The following is an 18,922-nucleotide window of genomic DNA, read 5'->3' as shown; positions in this document are numbered from 1 at the left end:
TTGGTATAATTATCAGTTTTGTGTAATTTCCTGAAAATATTTCATGTTTGTGTACACTGTTTGTTGTAAATGGTTTACGTTGTGAATGTCTGAGAAATATTAACACTAAATGGAAGTACAGTACTTTGCGTTCCGATCTCACAATCTGTTAAAGGGCCAGAAAATTGCAGTTAAAACTGTAATCCTAGATATGGGGGTCCCTGTGGTAATTTATCTGTACCTAAGGTACCCTTCACACACAATCATGAACATGAAAGAGAGTTCATTCACGCTTCAGTGCTCTCCTTACTATCACTATTACGTCCCAGGCTTTAGTATTAAAGAAAAATTTCAAATAACGTTTTTCTCGTATATGAATTTGGGTTTGAAATATTTATGTTTGTCATAAACTTGTGCATTTAATACCCAATCCATTCAATTATAGTAATTTTGAATAAATATTTATGAAAGTTTTTGAACGGTTCAAAGTGAATACTATAACACTAAATACTGTTTGTATCAGACTTAGGCTACGAATCCTGATATTACATTGCACCAGTTATTAATAAATTATGCTTGGATGCTTCCGTCTATAAAATCCGTCTCTACAAAGCGGAAAATGTTTTCTGTCTATATCTGGAATGGAACCGTGACTGAAAAAATAGACTTTGTTGACAAAATTCAAAATTATGAAAGTGAAAAATTAAATATTGATGAATGCATCATCAATAATTTCAGCTTTCTTTTTACTATTTATCTGACAGTAAAATTGTGTCCTGTAATAGGCCCACCCACTTACTATGAGCAGAAAGTGATGTGTGATCTCCTGGGCCTAACTGCATACATACAGTATAGTTACTTGAGGGAAGGGGGCTTATCACAGGAAAAATACAGTATGATAACTAAGGGGACTTATCACAGGATAAATATGGTATAACTAGGGGCAAAAGGGGTGGGGAGAGGGTCGGGTTATCACAGGATAAACACAGTATAAAAATGGGGGGGGGGGGGGGGGGGGGGGGCTTAACACAGGAAAAACACAGCATGATAGCATAGCTAAGGGGGCTTATCACATGATATATAAGGTATAACTAGGGATGAATGTGGAGGGGGGTGTGTTTCAGGTTATCACATGATAAACACGGTATAAAAACTAGGAGGGCTTATCACAGGAGAAACATGGTATAACTAGGGATGAAGAGGGGATTCAGGTTATCACAGGATAGATACAGTATAAAATCTAGGGGGGCTTTACACAGGATAAATACGGTATAATAATTATCCAGGTAAATTGGTACAAAATGTGATTTAAAAATTTTCCGTTTGTGACCAAGTAAAGAATGATGCAAAACGAACATTCTTAAGAATTAGATGTGTGATTTTCAGTTAGCAAATCAACTATTGGTGGAAATTTGGTGTCTGGACTCTACAATCGCCTGTCTAGTCCTTTACCTGTGTCTGGACTCTACAGTCTCCTGTCTAGTCCCTTACCTGTGTCTGGACTCTACAGTCTCCTGTCTAGTCCTTTACCTGTGTTTGGACTCTACAGTCTCCTGTCTAGTCCTTTACCTGTGTCTGGACTCTATGGTCTCCTGTTTTAAATTTTACTGTTTGCTCTAGGAATTGTCCATTTTTTAAAAATCTTTTACACTTCCAGAAATATCATCAACTTAAGTATGTGACCATCGGAGGAATTTCACAATTTGATTCAAGGAAGAAGTTCTTAATTGGTTGACAACTTTAGGTTAATTTTGCTCCCTCCTCCCAGCACCAGAATGAAGTTGAATCAGAAGAGCTAATTCCCCGTAGCCAAACCAATATCCATTGTCCGTGGATGGTGATCATGATAGCAACTATCCATGGAAACAGTTTCAGACTAGTGTAAAAAAAGATATAAACTTTATTTTGTTCAATATTGAGTTTGTAACAACACATAGAACAGTACAAGCGAATAGGATCTGGAAACAAGTTGTTGATACTTATATAAATTTGATTTCCTCGTATTCAATGCACGTTGTTTCTCAGGCCAATACAGATACACTGATCCAGGTGTAAATCTGGTCTAAGATAGATTTGTAAATAATTTTGGTCTTCAGAGCTGCTTGTGTGTGATATCTTTCCTAATATTTATTTTTTAAGGCCTATGATTTATTAATGTTAAGTCTAGGTCTATCTACAATGTAGAAGTTCCTGAGAGAGGAGATTTACAAATCACAATAAGATCACTGTGTCTGTAGACGAATCAGATGTGATTTTTATCTCTATATCAACATATGTTCCACCATAACGTTTAGGTAAATATTTCTCCTAAAAATAGATAAACCTGTTTTATTATGTAATGATGGAACATTTCATACTAATGGTTTCGGACCTGCCACGCCGATTGTAGTTTGTGATATTTGACTGGCCCATCATTAATTTACTTTTTCAATTTTTTAAAAGTAACGCCTCAGTTTTCTGAAAATCCTTTAATGCATAGATATTATATCAATCAAACGTTGTTGAATCATTTTTACCTTACACACTTAATGTTATTTTCAAATGAGGAAAGGGGGAAGGATGGGGGAGGGGGTAGAACTATTGAAAAATACAGTATTTGCCTTTGTTCAAACATATGGGGTAGAGGGGTAGGGGTGGAGGGTAGATCAACTTCAGAACAGTAGAAGTGCTGACATTTTGAGATATAATTCAAGACTTACAGAGAACTATCTACCAAAAATAATATGTATCTGAAACATATGGTGGGCTGTCTTATCTATCTCAAACAGCTACTGGTCACTGAAGGGGAGAGATACTGACCACCTGAGAAAGAGTGAAGGCACTGTAGATAGCGGAAGTATTTTGATACTATACTGGATAAAACAGCACACACCACATGTTTTAGTAAACCCAGCTGTACTTACTGTCCAGCTAAGGGTGGGAGGAGTCGATTAAGTAGACACCACAGGGTGTACAGTGACAGTGATATTGTGAAAACAGCTGATATCAGAGTGTAGAATTTCTATTCATCTTGACATGTGTCCCTCCCCTCCTCCTCCTCCTCCTCCTCCTCCTCCTCCTCCTCCTCCTCCTCTTCCTCATTTATATCCTCGTTTTCATCCTCCTTGTTATCATTGTCCTGTTCATCTTTGTTGTCTTCCTCTCCCTTATTCCTCCCTTCGGCTCCATGTTATCTTTCTCTTCCTCGTCTTCTGTCCCTTTTACTTAATAGGAATACCAGGGGAGGGCTGTGGTTGTTGATAAAGTCTGGAATCGCCTATAGAAATTATCTGTATATTTTCACAATGATATCGCTATAGACAAAAGTCTGCAGTATGAATCTGTAGCAATAGACCTGATTGTCTCTCTATATTTGTACCCAGTACTAATCCTAGTTTTCATACACTATCTGAAACCTCAAACTGTCTGTTAAACAGGATAAACTCATTCTACCATACATTTGATTAAATGTGTAAAGCAGTTGTTGATTTACTGAGAACCACATCTATTCTTAGAAGCAGATTTAACATCTACCTGCTGTCTCAGTCTGTCCCTACCCCAAACATACTATATCCCTACCTCCAGTCTTTTAATTTCTTTGCCCCACACTCATTAAACATGCAAATATATATATATTATATACATACGATATAACAGCCAGGCTTTCTTCCTGGTCCATGGTCCTAATACAATACCAGTTCCCAAATGCCTCCCTTTCCCTACCCCATCATCTCAGTACTTTATCATATATTAACCAGGTCATCACTTATAACTGATATGTAGTAGGGGGTCTTGTTATCACCAGACACTGAGGACTTTGATATGAGAGAAAGTAACATTCTGTTAAATAGTTCATAATTGATTTTGACATATACCTTGACATATTATAAAAATGTCAGAGCAATTCAAAATCCTTCTAACTTCAAATGTTATCATGTCATATCATAGCAGCTGACCTTTGACCTTTGCACTTATTCTGGGTAGGAATGAATTTATCCCCCTGTCGATCAGTTCTGGGAAGAAATCCTCCCCAATTTTTACCTTTAAGTCTATTTTCCCACAACCAGTACCTGACTTACTAGACTAACACTCTTTGTATTGGGTGAAAGTGAAAATCTATGGAGAAGGAGGAGGAGGAGGAAGGGTGATTTAGAAGTACTTGGTGAGGGTTGTAACAACTTTGCTCCAAATACACCACCTTTCTTAAGAACAAATTCCAAAATCATTCATCTTCCCGCATAACCACCTTCTGCCTCCTGATCCCCACCACACCTTCCACCTCTTATCCCCCCCCCCCCCTACACATACACACACACACACAAACCCCTATTCCTCTCCCCTCCACTCCTCGCCCTTCACCCCCACCCCATATTCCTTCCAGATCCTCCAACCCCACCCCTTTCTTTCTGTCTGGTTTCTGTGTTTACCTTTCTGCCACAATGTCTTCTAGTCAGGCAGCTCTATCTCTGGTACATATACGAGGCACATGTTTTAAGCTGATAATGTATATCATAAATTTACATTGAATTTAATGAGGTATAATCAATTTTCTTGTCTCTTTTATGTGATCCCATCAATCAGTTTCTGATCAGGTAATTTATTTACTGACAGTCGCTTATACGGTACCTGATTAAGTGTATGAAAATTCAAATTTATCAAATTTTAGGAGTGAAATCACATTTCATTGATCTTGAGAGTTACGAAAGTTACACATTGTTATTGAATATGTATCTCGTAATCCATCTCATCTCCTTTCTTCTACCATCTCACTCCAAAACCAAACAATTTTACCTTAGGAACAACCAACCTAATACTCTAACACCCTACCCACCCACACTATTAACCTAAAACCTTGTCCCAAAGCCTTGCCCAATGCCACCCTACCCCAAAATCCTAACCATCACCACCCTAACTCCAAAACCCTACCATCCACCCACCCATTCCAAAGACTACCCATCACCACCCTAACGCCAAAACCCTACCATCCACCCACCCATTCCAAAGACTACCCATCACCACCCTAACTCCAAAACACTACCATCCACCCACCCATTCCAAAGACTACCTACCCATCACCACCCTTCCCCAAAATACCTTTCTGAGTCAAGATAAAATTTCTAGTTATACTGAATTCTAGTTTGAAAGTTGTTTAATACAGGTGTCCTTTCTAACTCTGTTCAAAAACTTATAATGTCACAATTTATTATGTAATAAGGTAAAAAAGTTTATCCAATGTAATTATCTGTAATATGTTCATGAATATCACAAGGTGTGTTTCCCCAGACTTGTCCATATAACTTACCTGCTTAGGGTTTGTGAATTTTTACAGCAGCGTGTCGTCTGTCTTAGAGAGATTTCATTGTATTGGGGGGAAGTGTAATTGGATAGAAGTGGTCTGTCGACATCTTCGTTTTTATGATGTGATAGAAAGTGCAAATCTTAAATGTTAAAAAATCTGCAACATTTGGAGTTTTATTGTAAAATAAATGGTGTCTGATGGTGTCTTGTTTTTTGTCACGTTGTATAGAGTTTGTGATGTAATTTATACTTACAGTGTAACTTGAACTGTTCGGGGTTACATTTCAAACTCACGACTCCTTGATAGTCATGCCAAAACGTGCACGGAATACTGGCATTTTGTTAGAATTAAATCGGTAAAACGGTCATTTTCTGGTGAAATGTAAGACGATAATTATGGAATGATTGGAGCTATCCAGATGCATATGTTTCATCTTGAATATTTACAAAAAAAAAGATGAAAAATTTGTTTGAAAATTCTAATGTTCATCCTTTTGTAGGAGGATAAGCTTGTGATCTTTACAATGTGTGTAAAAAAAAATTGAAATTTGGTTGGTGATTTTTTTTCATTTTCACATTTAGTAGGTGGAAATTTACTTCAGAGACATAATATTTGGTAAGGGCTGAAAATTAGGTGTAAATCTATCTCTCCAACAGCTTGCCAGACTACACTTGTAATTCGAGAGGAAAAAAAATTTAAAATGTCTTATTTTAAAGAGAAAAAGATTACAGTGTAGAATTAAGTTCATTTGATACAGATAAATGGAAACCTTTTTTTCTTACCTCTGTTGATGGTAAATGAAGAGTTCTACAAAAGTGCATTGTAAATTCACCCATTCACTCAATCTTCTCACCCATTCACTCAATCTTCAATGACGCTTATATCTCATTTTGTAAAGTAGAAAAAAATATGACACTGAAAAATGTCTGTCAGGTTCGACCTAAGAGTATATATATATATTATATACATTCTTGGAGTTTAGAAAGGATTGTATATCTGGAGATACAATTATAGCTTTTTTTTTGTTCTTTAACTGCAAAACTGCACCCAGTTTTGAGAGTACATGATACTCCAGATCATATAGTAAACCGCAACCACGAAGAGACTCCCCGTTTTAAACGTGATATCGCTTGAAATTTTAAAATAAATCAAGAGGAAGGAAAGGAAATATCAAATTTTATTGCAGATATAGATCAAAGTGATTATGGAAATTTGTTGATGGGGTTTTTTTTTTTTAGATTTATGAAAAAAAAAATTCACGTTTAGCACTATGAGGTCAAATTCACAAGAATTTTTTGAGTCTTTAAAATGAAAAATAATGTCAAAATTTATCCTTTTAAAAATTTAAGGCTGTCTTTATTGTAAAGATTTGTTGTTTAAATGGATATTTCGAGGGATGAAATCTTGTAATAAAGAACCATTCATTGAGGAAGGATAAGTTAAGCTTCCAGTGTTTGGAGTAAGTAAGCTGCACACATATCAAGCCGTAAATAAACACTAAATTTTGGCACCTGTGAAATGACAAACTCTAGCAGACATATAGCTTATAGGGTTGTACAAGGTTTTAAAGTGTATATTTATTCAACAAATTTTTTTTTAAAAAAAAGGGTACTTGATAAAAAATAATCTTTTAAAGGGTAGGATGCTATGTGAAAGTGCATTTTATATGAGTTTGTAAGCGTTCTTTCACATGAGGTGATTCTCTGACGGTTTTCTTCACAAGGGGTGGTTCACGCGAGCTATACATCTGTTACGGTTCGACGAATGGATCCATTTCACCGCACACAAAAGCATTATTGTCCAGGCTTTATACGGGGCGAATTCAAAATGCTTTTCAATGTTTACACTCGGGCAGGAATATTCGTCCTATATGATGATCATATAGTTCCTTTACAACATATCGGCTTTATTTCTGAAAACATATACCGCATTATTCATCCCACAATAGGAATATTTACTGAAATATGATCGTCAAATCTTTCCAATTTATACAGGAGTCACGACCCATCGTTTCCTGACAATGATTCCTGTGATCTGTATCATAAGGAAAGAGATATGAGAGACAAATTTTATAAAGAAATATATATTTCATTTCTGAATACTATAATGTAAGTGACATTCATACAGAAAGATATCTACGACATTCCACAATATATTTTTTTGTGTTAATTTTAAAAAGCGTACATGTCAGAAACAACATACTGGATTCTTACTGGAGTGCATGTTGAACACATCTGGTAGGATAAGATAACAGCTTGTAGTTGAAAACCTATTCCCATAGTCACCTGACAGTTAACCTATCTGGTAATAAGCCCACCCATGCCTAATGCAGCTCAGTAGAATAATCAACAAGTGATATTTAACTGTCACATAATAAGCCCACCCCTGACTTCGAGAGTCCGAGATAATAGGTTTCCCCCCTTGGGCTTTTGCAGGACACATATTTGTTTGTATAAGTGTGATTCCAATTTCTGTGACCAGTGAAATTTGAGATACATCAACCTGGTATATCTGATTTCTCAGCCTGTACATCTGTTTTGATATGATAGCTATCAATTATGATGAAATAAAAAATCATTTGCCTTAAGTGGTGGTTGGTTAAGTACGTGGCTGTCAAACCGTGACCTAAATCATGGCCGTACATTAGTTACTGTATCAACGCCCCATTTTGAGTCTAATGACAAAAACAAAGCATTCTTGTACTGACAGAACCATGTGTCCACATATATTTGAAAAATAACAAAGAAGTGCATTTTTAAGAGAATAAAGATTCTTTACAAATACTTTTTTGAAATTGTTTATTTATTTTATGAAAATCTTGGATATACATTTAACATAATGTAACCCGGTGTCCAGACGTGGTCTTACTTAAACAGTGTAATTTACTTTAAACTGGCTTCTGTTTCACAAGATTTTCTGATGTATCCTCATTCTTGTATCACAAACATTACCTTAAAAAAATCTGCAAAAACATTTAAAAATTATTAAACAAAAAGGACTTTGTAGAGATTGATTGAGATCAAGTCTGTGATATTTTTATAATTGTTTTCTTGATTTTGTTATGATACGCATGTCTTTCTTGTCACTTGCGTTTCCATCATATCACATTTTAGAAATTTTAAGTCAGTATTACAGGAGTGCACTGAATGTTTTTTTATAGTTGGGGTCTTAAGGACTCGTAAATATTGTAAATGTTTTGCCGAAGAAGTTATGAAGTATTTCTTGATTTATGTGAGAAATCTTTGTAAAATTACAGCAATATGGCCTTGTGTTAATAAAAAAAAACTGGGGTTGAGATTTTCATGAAAAGATCATGAAAAGATAATGTTTTCATTAAATTGACCGTGATTAAATGCTGTATATTATATATACCATCGGTTATGTTTGTAATATCCTGCTCCAGTGTAGCTCTTTATGAATAGAGAACCTGTTCCGTACCCAGATAAACAGTGTTCATAAAACACGGAAATCGTCAACGATGCTTTCTGTAACGCCTAACCATAACCCAGCTGTACTTCGGACGACAGATAAACAGACCCGTCTAGATAAAATTCAAGTCTCATTTAAATAACAGGAGATAATATGTTTTATTTATCTTGTTCCTCATTTACAAGCGGGAGCTGGGCAGGTGAAATTTTAAACCCACTACGGAACATTACACCTTGTCATTATTAAACCACTGTCAGAAAATATAAACGACCTTCTTACTTGTCTTTCAACTTGAGATGTCCTTTCTTTGACCGAAGACGGGACTCAAAGACAAAAAATAGAATTTTAAATGTAACATATTGTTAAGTTGATAGACAATGTTTAGAAACTCCCAGAGCTTTTACAAATTAAACTAAATCTAAGTCTGTTTCTTAATATGTTATGCCAAATTAGACTCTGATAAATAGATTCTTGTACAAGTAAACATTTTACTAGATTTGATTAAGTAAATTATTTTGAATTATCTTCGCTCAAAACAACCAGTTGGTTACAATTTTTATTTCCTGCAGTACTGTATACTAGACTACAGAGAAAGGACGGCTCTGAATCATATTCAGGGCTTTCAAGAATTGATTTACTTCATGTATTGAGTCGTGTACAGTGTGCTCGGATAAAAAGGAGGAAAAAACTAAAATCCTGCACATTAATATTTGTTAAACTCTAGGCGGCTCCAAGAAAATTCTGCTATTGATATATTTTCATGCTATATTCAAATTTATAATCTTTAATTTCCTACGAGGTGAATAGATCTTAAAGAGAAATGATTTACCATGTCACATTCAGTTGTACAGACATGTCCTGTTTGTTGTCAAGAAGGAAAATCTATTGGATCATTGCTAGAACTTAAATCTTCTTAAATTACTCTGTCTGTGGAATACAAATACAGGATGGATTTATTTATATTGAAATTAGGTGTAAATTAAATTCCGGTATTTGAAATGCAGGACAAATTATGTAACGCGATCTGCAGGTGTGGTTTTCCTAACTAGTTTGTGGACTTCACCAACGAATGAATAATTTATTTTATGGCCATGCATGATCCACAGAAAAGGTTTCGGGAGAGATATTTTACCTTCTGTAGACATACAAGTGCAGTACAGTAAACGAGTGTCTCGGGTTCATATGTCTGTTTTCATGTTTACTAATTAAGGTTACATACATATGCAAAACCTAGCATCACAATAATGATATTGTTACACAGAGGTCAAACTGACTTTTTATAGAGGTCATAACATCAGACAGAGGTAACACTGCTTTTTTATAGAAGTTATGATGTCATTATACAGAGGTGTCATTATGCAAAGATCAAATTGTCTGTATACAAAGGTCAGTGTTTGTTTGCACAGAGGTCAAAGTATCATACAGAGGTAAAAGTGTCATTATACAGAGGTTAAAGTGTCATTATACAAAGGTCACATTGTCAAAGAATACTGGGAATGGACCAGTCCTTGTTTTGGTCGTGTCTTTTGTCAAGACACAAAAGTATCCTAATTGCTCTGGATAGCATGCTATGGGCCTCCCATGTGTTGTTCAGAAAGTTAAAACCATCAGCTTTTTCAAGGAGATCCTGTTCACTGGGCAAAAACCCAACAACCAAACATGGTCACTATATAGAGGTCAAATTGTCATTACACAGAGGTCACATTGTCATAGTTAAAAGGTGACAACATAACCATGCTATGATGTTATTCTCAGACCGTGTCCTGGGTGTGTTGTCTCTGACTCAATCTCATTGTAGATTAGTTCATGCATGCTTTGTCTTCACAGAATAAATAAACACTTGTTCATGAAAAAGTCCATAGTATTTCATAGATGTCTTTGGGAATTCTTTCAAAGTGAGAAAAAAGGGCATTTGTTTCTTAAAAGCCGGTATTATTCATGATATCTTAAATTGTGTTTGTTAGAAAACACTCATTTGTTTCAGTTTTCATCTACCATTTCAATTAAAAAACATTTAAATCTTTGTTCTATTAAAGACAGCAAGGTTCATAGAGGTCGATGTTTATATAATAATCTTTGGACTTTATTATTTCTAAATTACAAACAATATTCCCTGTACGAGTTTAGACTGTCTGTGATTTACATACAATATTTTCTGTGTGGTAGCCTCCCGGTTGATTGATCGAAAGTCTGCCGATTATCAGCTGATCGAGGTGCAATTACACAGGTGACTGATAAAGTTAGGGATAACCCTGACTGTACCATAATACACAATGAGTAGTTCAGTGTAGATACCGAGGTCATTTCTAAGCCGGGTGACATTTTACCAGAATAATGACGGTAGGTAAACTGGAAGCTAATGACAGTGATCACAGCTACTTAGGGGGATGACTTCCTGTTTCATACTGTGACGTAGTGATAATGGTCGATGTTTTGTGTTGGTGGTGTCTGTTGCATACTGTGACGTAGCGATGATGGTCGATGTTTTGTGTTGGTGGTGTCTGTTTCATATTGTGACGTAGTAATGATGGTTGATGTTTTGTGTTGGTGGTGTCGGTTTCATACTGTGACGTAGTGATGATGGTCGATGTTTTGTGTTGTCTGTTTCATACTGTGATGTAGTGACGATGGTTGATGTTTTGTGTTAGTGGTGTCTGTTTCATACTGTGATGTAGTGACGATGGTCGATGTTTTGTGTTGGTGGTGTCTATGAGAAATGCAGTGTATTTTGAGTCTGTCAGTGATATGCGAATTGCTACAGCTGTAATAGTAGCGAAAAGTATTTAATTAACGTTGCTACAGCTGTAACAGCAGCGAAAAGTATTAATTTTCAATTATTAATGATACAAGATATTGTTTACTGATGTCCTGTCATTTTTGATGTTTTGTCGTTGTTTGTTGCGGTTGTTGGTGTTTCTTACAAGTGTAGAAATTGAGCGTTCAGATCTCCTTACAAGCCTCGGCGTGTGCGAATTTCCCTGTAGTCGAGCGGTATAGTGTCCGGCTAGACACAGAAGGGTCGCTGGTTCGAACCCCAGCAATGTCAAGATGTTTTTCATTACTGCTTCCTATTACACAAGGTGATATAGAATATATGTTAGTGAAAGCCTTTATCATTGATTTGGGAGGGGTCATTTTTGGCTCATTTTGAAAAAAAAAAAATGGGTGAATTTTGAAGGAAATACTCATAAATTAATTGCAAATTTTGAGAATTTAAATATTAAATAATTTCAATCGAGAATACGGACCCAATATCAGCCCCAAGAACCCCTGGTAACTGTAATGTTTTGATAGGTACTTACATAATCATACTTGGGTCAATATTTTGCTGACTGATATTAATCTTGCTGTCTATTTTAATGTATTGTAGAAGTGTTTAATGTATTTAGGGTAATGGAAAATACTGATGCAGATATTATGTTGTTCAGTTTTCCTTACAAAGAATATAAATTGATTTTATTTGGCATGTATTCAACTGCCAGTGATATTGTGATAAACAATGCATTAATTACCATTTGTTTGTTAATGTAATGTAGTGGGCTGATGTTGTCATTGGATGGCGTTGTGTCACTGTCCTCAGGAATGGTTTGTTTTACATGAAGATATGTTGATAGTGTGTCATTTACCAGAAATATTACAGAAGGTAGCTAATTGTTGTCATCGGATCTATTACAGAGGGTAGATAGTTGTTGTCATCAGATCTAAATGTGTGTGTTAGTTGTGTGTTGTTGATCAGAGGGTAGATAGTTGTTGTCATCAGATGTAAATGTGTGTTAGTTGTGTGTTGTTGATCAGAGGGTAGATAGTTGTTGTCATCAGATCTAAATGTGTGTGTTAGTTGTGTGTTGTTGATCAGAGGGTAGATAGTTGTTGTCATCAGATGTAAATGTGTGTTAGTTGTGTGTTGTTGATCAGAGGGTAGCTAGTTGTTGTCATCAGATCTAAAAGTGTGTAAGTTGTGTGTTGTTCATCAGAGGGTAACTAGTTGTAGATCTAAGTCAGAAGGTAACTGGTTGTAGATCTAAGTCAGAAGGTAGCTAGTTGTAGATCTAAGTCAGAAGGTAGCTAGTTGTAGATCTAAGTCAGAAGGTAGCTAGTTGTAGATCTAAGTCAGAAGGTAACTGGTTGTAGATCTAAGTCAGAAGGTAGCTAGTTGTAGATCTAAGTCAGAAGGTAACTGGTTGTAGATCTAAGTCAGAAGGTAGCTAGTTGTAGATCTAAGGTAGCTGGTTGTAGATCTAAGTCAGAAGGTAGCTAGTTGTAGTAGGTATCTAAGTCAGAAGGTAGCTAGTTGTAGATCTAAGAAGAAGGTAGCTAGTTGTAGATCTAAGTCAGAAGGTAACTGAAGGTAGCTAGTTGTAGATCTAAGTCAGAAGGTAACTGGTTGTAGATCTAAGTCAGAAGGTAGCTAGTTGTAGATCTAAGTCAGAAGGTAACTAGTTGTAGATCTAAGTCAGAAGGTAGCTGTAGTTGTAGATCTAAGTCAGGAAGGTAACTGGTTGTAGATCTAAGTCAGAAGGTAACTGGTTGTAGATCTAAGTCAGAAGGTAGCTAGTTGTAGATCTAAGTCAGAAGGTAACTAGTTGTAGATCTAAGTCAGAAGGTAGCTAGTTGTAGATCTAAGTCAGAAGGTAACTGGTTGTAGATCTAAGTCAGAAGGTAACTGGTTGTAGATCTAAGTCAGAGGGTAGCTAGTTGTAGATCTAAGTCAGAAGGTAACTAGTTGTAGATCTAAGTCAGAAGGTAACTGGTTGTAGATCTAAGTCAGAAGGTAGCTAGTTGTAGATCTAAGTCAGAAGGTAACTGGTTGTAGATCTAAGTCAGAAGGTAGCTAGTTGTAGATCTAAGTCAGAGGGTAGCTAGTTGTAGATCTAAGTCAGAGGGTAGCTAGTTGTAGATCTAAGTCAGAAGGTAACTGGTTGTAGATCTAAGTCAGAGGGTAGCTAGTTGTAGATCTAAGTCAGAGGGTAACTGGTTGTAGATCTAAGTCAGAAGGTAGCTAGTTGTAGATCTAAGTCAGAAGGTAGCTAGTTGTAGATCTAAGTCAGAAGGTAACTGGTTGTAGATCTAAGTCAGAAGGTAACTGGTTGTAGATCTAAGTCAGAGGGTAGCTAGTTGTAGATCTAAGTCAGAAGGTAACTGGTTGTAGATCTAAGTCAGAAGGTAACTGGTTGTAGATCTAAGTCAGAGGGTAGCTAGTTGTAGATCTAAGTCAGAAGGTAACTGGTTGTAGATCAGAAGGTAACTGGTTGTAGATCTAAGTCAGAAGGTAACTGGTTGTAGATCTAAGTCAGAGGGTAGCTAGTTGTAGATCTAAGTCAGAAGGTAACTGGTTGTAGATCTAAGTCAGAAGGTAGCTGGTTGTAGATCTAAGTCAGAAGGTAACTGGTTGTAGATCTAAGTCAGAAGGTAACTGGTTGTAGGAGCAGAGTATAGAAACCTCGGATCAGAATTTGTGTGACAGTTTTATCCCTGCTTTCATTAACCTTTAACAAGCTAAGCTAAACTGTCACGCCTCTCTGTGTTACTCTTACTTCTGGGTTGACAAGTTTTATACATCAAATTCAAACAAAGATAGATTCAACTAATCTGCTATGTTAATTTTATGGCTTCTGTTGAAAGACGCAGTTATTTAAAAGTATATATATATATAGGTAATGCTTTTCAAGCAGTCACAGAATATATACGAAGTGTGGGGAAAATTAATTTTCCAGAATTTTAACCGAACCGTCATGCTACAACGTCCATTTGTCCAAATTGGTTCAGTATAATTGTGTCTGAAGAACGTTGTTCCAAAATTTGCATTTTCATTACTTTTTTTATGCAGATATTTTGACCTCTTTCAGGGGTCAACCCATCACAACTGATTTAAACGTGAAGTGTTTGGTTATAGACTTGTATGTTACAGTTCTAACAGTAGATTTGTTTTGAACGGCAGAATCTAAATTTGTAGTCGGAAGCACGGACAAAACGACGAACTGAAGTTGAAAATCTGCTCAGGGGAAAGCAGGTATCAGAAAATGTGGAAAAATATTTAAGTTCAAAGTTCCTTTTCCTAAATTGTGAATCTAAATAATGCCTAGTCTTACTTATCAGCCAGACAATGGGTTGTATATTTATGTAGACAAGGGTTTGTATTTAAGTTTTGTTGACATGTTTACTCTGCGCTAAACCCAGGTGTTAAATCCTACAAAAACATATGTATTGTTCGGCCAGACGGGTCTATTGGCCAATTGAAATCTGTTTTCCCCCTTAATTGCTGAATCTATAGAATACAGTGTTTGTAATCTCTGTAAATGTGGGATAATGCTTTCTGAAACGTGTTTAAGAAAAGACACACTCGTCTAGGCCTTGATGTAAAATAAATATTTGTTTGGTCAGTGAGATATATTGACCGATCTGATTGTGATGTCCAGCCAACTATTATCTCCATGGTAATGCTTCAGTAGTAAGTGATTTGCTGCGAGAAGGTTATACACAATGATGCTGAAATATGGTGTTGCATTAAGACATGTTATCTTTCATCATTTTTTTAATCTGGTCTGTTATTTTTCTTTGTTTTGTTTTTCATGGTTTTTTGTTGCTATTTGGGGGATGAGATAACTGGGACAGATAAATGAAAGTTATCAGACATTTTTTGCTTCAGTCTGCTCTACTTAATATCAATGGAATTTCTGTATACTTGTCAAAAGTGTAATTAAAAAACTTTTTTCCTTCAAAATTTAAATTGAAATTATTTAAAAATTTCACATTTGCATACATTATCTAATATAAAGCTTAAAAGTATGGAAAAAATTAAACCATGGACAATTTTTAATATGTAAAACCTCATATTCAAACTCTTTTTTAATAAGGATACATGAATTTTAGAAAGGTGACTTACAGCCTTAATTAGATGTTTCCACTATATACAGGTACCTTAATGGACTATCTCTGCTTTCTGTTGAGTGTAAGGTTTGACCACCTATGGTAAAATCCACTGACCTTTGTCCACTCGCTGACCAGGATGATGAATTTGTAGCACCCCCATGTGATATTGACCACTGTGTAGACTTTAATTTGGCCATGTTTAACTAATGTTACACTGTTCTCTATAAAAATCGTTGTTATTGACTATTGTAGTTCTAGCTGTTTCTGTTCTTGACTACTCGCTGTGCTTGACCAGTGTAAAACTTACTGTCCAGTGTGAGGTTTTAAGTAATAGAATTTAATTCAAGTGAGATCTCTTGCTGTGTTTTGCCTTCTCTGTTGTCTACCAGGTTTTACCAGCATAGTTAATATATAGGACTGATTTTGTGTACCCTGGGCTCCTCCACACTTTAGCCACTAGCCTTGGACAGTGGCTCGAGACTCCTACCATGTAGTTTAACAGTTTTACTACTAACGTCCATGCTTGACCAATGTAAAACTGGACATTGTCTACACCTATTGTAATCTGACAGCATGAAAAGTGATAAAGATCTCTGGACAATTAGTTTGACCACTGTCCAGGGCCTTGGGACACTATTCCTATACACCTGGATTAGCAGCTTGACCATCTAGTCCCTTTGTGTGGTCAGATTAATGGGAAGATTTACCTGACAATCGGCTGATATCTACAAAACCTCGTTACAGGTAAACGACACAAGGTCGTAATACCTAAATTGTCAGGTATCTATCTTAGAGTGGTCAATCTCACATGTTTTAACTTGTGTTCGGTCAAGCGAGAGAAAAAATAATTCAAACTTGAGCATCTTAATTTAATGTTTTATCTTTAAAAGGTTCTTCTGTTTATTGATTGGCTGTTTGATGATATTTTACGTGATGATCACTGACTCTTATGTGATCAACCATGACCATCAATCCTTACTCACGCTCGATGAACCGTGAAAAGGAACGATTGAGAGGTCTTAATCAATCTGTCAGAATTTGTCATCCTGCAGTCATCGAAGGCTGACCCGTTAGTTTTATTACAAGTCAGTGGGCCTGTATGGCCTTTAGTGCACTGTAAAGGCCGGACAAAAAGGGTGGTGAGGCAGATGATCAGTGGAAAGGATTGACAAAAGTTAACAGAAAGACGGACAAAAAAGGTGTTGATGTGGATTATAAGTAGAAAGCTTGACAGACAAAACAATAGAGTTAAATGTGAATTGTTTTTATTCTCTTCAAAAGGATTTTATCGAAAAAAACGATCAAGGTGTTGATGCGAGGCATTTCTGTCTTATCTGAAACAATTTTAACAAAAAATTATATGTGCACCAAGTGTTATGTGAAAGATGTCCATTCTTGTCTGAAAAGGATTTTATCAAAGTAAGTACAGTGTCTTGACAGCAGATTTAAAGTTTTGTACCTAGGAATTTGGATGCTGAAATGTATACAGCACGTAAAAGGATTATCACACAGAAAAGTTGGTGACTAGATAAACTGTGGGTTATTATCTCTTCTACACAAAATCTTACCACATAGATATCAAGTTTCTGTGGATTAAAAGATGTACATATTCACAAATATGAGAATATTATCTCTAAATTTTCAGATAAAAGAATTATGTCTCAAAGTAAGAAATTGGCATTTTTAAATCTGGAAATGTAATAGTAGATGTTGGTTTTAAAAAAAATAGTAAGTTATGAAATAGTGTTTTTATGGTATGTGAAATGTATTAAGTTAAAGTCCTAAAGGTAGGTATATCTTATATCTAACTCATGGTGCTGATTTCAATGAACTCATTATGTGGCCAATGTTGGGACAGATTCTACCACTAGAATAGCTTTTATCGATGCAAGCTTTGAATTGGTTCTATGCAATTTGCCCTAAATACACTACTCAATAGATTTAAGGCTAATAGACTTCACGGATACTTATGGACAACAGTCGTATAGATAGAGGAAGAAACCATGTGTGCAACACGCCTATTACAGGTAGTTTAGCCATACTTCGGTATTGAATTTTTCAATTATATTCTCCATATGCAGAAATGATAATTGAAAAAATTGTTCTGTCTCATTGTCATTTTTAATTTGTTAATGGTAAAGAATTTTTGTTCATATGTTCGGAGTCAAATTTTGTCAAGAATTTAACATGAAAATTTGGTAGTAACTTTTGTTATTGTATTCCTGCACATTTCATGTCACTATCAATTAGTGTATTTTGATATTGACTGTTTTCTGGTCGTGGCGACATAAAGTAGAAGTATAATTGAAATAATTTGTATGAATCATGTATTTCTATCAATCCTCTTACACGGATTTACTTCCTCGCCGAAGTTTAGTCCACCGTCGATAAAACTTCCTTTTTAATCACTATAAAAACATTTGATAAACCTGTACAGAGTAGATAGTTACTTTATTAAATGTTAATCAGAGATAAATATTTATATTGTGATCAGCTTGACCAGGAAGTGTTTAGAAACGTCATGGCTATACTACCCCAGGTGGTTTATAAATTCTGTCAAAAATCTTTTCATTATTCCATCAAAATTTTCCCTTGAGGAGTTCTTTTTTTAATGCGAAATAGATGAAACCCAAATTGACTCACCTTGCACTTTTATATGTATTTCAGAATTTTTATATTTGATTTAGAATTTTGTAAGGCAGTTTAACAAAATCACTTCATATTACACATACCAATTCAATCCCCCCTAAAGGGCCCCCAACAATTCTGACTTATGATTGATTTCCCCTCAGGGGGCCCCATGAGTAGATATTATGAGTAATTAAGTAGCTGGACATATGATAAATGTACTTGACACCTGTCTATAACACTTGCAGACATATTTCTACAACCAGTCAGGTTTTTTTCCCCACATTTTTTAACAAATTACTACAAATTTTTCTGATGACTTAGGCATATGACAAATACATCTCTGCCTTATATACCTAAAGGTCTTTCTAACTGTGACAAGATCATTCTAGTGTTTTTATATTTCTTGTCTATCCATAGTTAGATCAAGTCTGTTTTTAATTGTCTTGGTCAATATGTGAAAATATAAACTGAAGTCATTAGTTTGGCAACATACTTTCAGGAACTTGTCATGTACACACATCTTAATATTAAATTTTAATCTTCATCAGATTTAGAAAATTGAATAAATCAAAATGTGACTGATATTTAGATATAAAAACGAGCCATTCAGTATTGAATTATTGCATGTTTGTCCATCTCCAAAATGTTGGAAACTGAAACACTAAATTTAAACATGAAAATGAAATAAAAATGATTATGACTGTGCAGAAAATCTTTTGACAGGTAGTCAGTGGT

The sequence above is a fragment of the Ylistrum balloti genome, unplaced genomic scaffold, assembly GCF_031769215.1.
Source record: "Ylistrum balloti isolate Yb309-2 unplaced genomic scaffold, AGI_CSIRO_Ybal_v1 Utg370528, whole genome shotgun sequence".
NCBI lineage: Eukaryota > Metazoa > Mollusca > Bivalvia > Pectinida > Pectinidae > Ylistrum > Ylistrum balloti.
This window is presented reverse-complemented; position numbering follows the sequence as displayed.